The sequence below is a fragment of the Temnothorax americanus genome, unplaced genomic scaffold (assembly GCF_048541705.1).
Source record: "Temnothorax americanus isolate GAGA-0224 unplaced genomic scaffold, ASM4854170v1 Scaffold7, whole genome shotgun sequence".
In the NCBI taxonomy this organism is placed as follows: Eukaryota; Metazoa; Arthropoda; class Insecta; order Hymenoptera; family Formicidae; genus Temnothorax; species Temnothorax americanus.
Window position 1 is genome coordinate 7,038,650 of NW_027509792.1, and position 2,332 is coordinate 7,040,981.

General features: G+C 51.2%; 2 long non-coding RNA genes across 2 annotated transcripts in view; one reads left to right on the forward strand and one right to left on the reverse strand.

Annotated features, from left to right (window-relative positions):
- The window catches only part of LOC143905952 (uncharacterized), a 14,293-nt gene extending 14,267 nt beyond the window's left edge, over positions 1 to 26 (forward strand). Inside the window, exon 2 of the long non-coding RNA XR_013259393.1 lies at positions 1 to 26. This exon is cut by the window's left edge and continues 384 nt beyond it. This is a non-coding gene — a long non-coding RNA (uncharacterized LOC143905952).
- Positions 1 to 159, reverse strand: part of LOC143905954 (uncharacterized) — a 1,372-nt gene extending 1,213 nt beyond the window's left edge. The window contains exon 1 of the long non-coding RNA XR_013259394.1: positions 22 to 159. This is a non-coding gene — a long non-coding RNA (uncharacterized LOC143905954). The remainder of the gene's footprint in view (positions 1 to 21) is intronic.
- Positions 160 to 2,332: the final 2,173 nt, after the last annotated feature.

The window sequence follows — 2,332 nt, forward strand, 5'->3', positions numbered from 1 at the left end:
GTTATATAAATGTATACTTACATTCATTATATTGAAGTCAATTCGCTGATTGAGAGATGCGGATACTTGTATTGACAGGCCACTTCCTCTTTATGTTTTTCGCGAGATTATATATGTTTTTGTTTTTTACGATTTCTTGCAACATGCACAACTTCTCTTATTATAAAATCGATAATAGGTATTATCAATATACGGTTATCGAACTAGAATTATCGACTGCAATTATATATGGTATTATCACGATCTATTTGGTTAATGGTTGTGGATGCGTAAATAAAACGATCGTGCGTTCAAAAAGAAAATAATACAGGAAAAAAGAGAAGCAGATCAGTAAGTATTTTGATTTGGTAAGAATAACGAATAAAAATCTTAAACGGTTCTAATGATTAAAAGTTGAACGTATGAATAAGAGGTATAAAGCCGTAATAAAGTGTTCTCATTTCAGTTTCTTTGGTGTGTGTGTGTGTGTGTGTGGTGTGTGGGTGGTGTGGGTGTGTGTGTGTGTGGGGGTGGGCGGGGGTGTGTGTGGGTGGGAGTGGGTGTGGGGTGGGTGGGGGGTGGGGGTGTGGGTGGTGGTGTGGGGTTGTGGGGTGGGGTGTGTGGGTGTGGGGTGGGTGTGGGTGTGGGTTGGGTGGGGTGGGGGGGCGTGGGTGTCGGGGTGTGGGTGTGGTGGGGTGGTGGGGTCGGTGGGGTGGGGTGGTGTGTGGGTGTGGTGTGGGTGTGTGTGGGTGGGGGGGTGGGTGTGGGGGGGGGGGTGGGTGGGGGGGTGGGTGTGGGGGGGGGGGTGGGTGTGGGTGTGGGTGTGGGTGTGTGTGGTGGTGTGGGTGTGTTGGGTGTGGGTGGGGTGTGTGGGTGTGTGGGTGTGGGTGTGGGGTGTGTGGGTTGGTGGGTGGGTTGGGCGTGGGTGTGGGTTGGGGTGCTGGTGTGGTGTGGGGTGGTCGTGGGTGTGGGGTGGGTGGGGTGTGGGTTGGGTGTGGGTGTGGGTGTGGGTGGGTGTGGGTGGGGTCGTGGGTGTGGGTGTGGGTGTGGTGGGTGTGGGTGTGGGTGTGGGTGGGGTGTGGGGTGGGGTGTGGGGTGTGGTGGGGTGGGGGGTGCGTGTGGGGGTGGGTGTGGGGTGGGTGGGTGGGTTGTGGGTGTGGGCTGGTGGGTGTGGTGTGGGTGTGGGGTGTGGGTGTGGGTGTGGGTGTGGGTGTGGGTGGGGGTGTGGGTGTGGGTGTGGGTGTGGGTGTGGGTGGGGGTGTGGGTGTGGTGTGGGTGTGGGGTGTGGGTGTGGGTGTGGGTGTGGGTGTGGGTTTGGGTGTTGGTGTGGGTGTGGGTGTGGGTGTGGGTGGTGGGTGTGGGATGGTGGGGGTGTGGGTGTGGGTGTGGGTAGGGTGTGGGTGTGGTGTGGGTGTGGTGATGGTGTGGGTGTGGGTGTGGGTGTGTGTGGGTGTGGGTGTGGGGTGGGTGTGCTGTGGTGTGGTTGTGGTGTGTGTTTGTGTGTGTGTGTGTGTGTGTGTGTGTGTGTGTGCAGTGGGTGTGGGTGTGTGTGTGTGTGTGTGTGTGTTGTGTGTGTGTGTGTGATGTGTGTTTGTGTGTGTGTGTGTGTGTTGTTGTGTGTAGTGTGGTGTGTGTGTGTGGTGTGGTGTGTGTGTGGTGTGTGGTGTGTGTGTGTGTGTGTGTGTGTGTGTGTGTGTGGTGTGTGTGTGTGTGTGTGTGCTGTGTGTGTGTGTGTGTGTGTGTGTGTGTGTGTGTGTGCTGTGTGTGTGGTGTGGTGTGTGTGTGTGTGTGTGTGTGTGTGTGTGTGTGTGTGTGTGTGTGTGTGTGTGTTGTGTGTGTGTGTGTGTGTGTGTGTGTGTGTGTGCTTGTGTGTGTGTGTGTGTGTGTGGTGTGTGTGTGTGTGTGTGTGTGTGTTCCGCTGGGTAATTTTTTAGTCGATTCTTATGAATCAAGCTTGAAATCGATGTCTACGTGTACTAGGTTGCCGATGACGAATTCGAGATAGTGCGTTCAGTAGTTTTCGGTGTCTAGGTATGTTAATACTTTGAATTCGATCTCTACGTATAACAGGATACCGATGATGATGTCTACATAGTGTGGTTCATAGTTTTTGGTGTATAGGTGTAACAATAAGTCGAAATCAGTGTCTAGGTGTATTAATAACTTTGATTCCAAATGTAGGACACATAGACATCGAATTCAAAGTCTCTCGAACTCGTCCTCGGCATCATGGGACAACTAAACATCGAATTAAACGTATACACATACATTCAACGTATATACATATATATATATATATATATATATATATATATATATGTATATATATGTATTCAAAGAGATTAATTCTAAT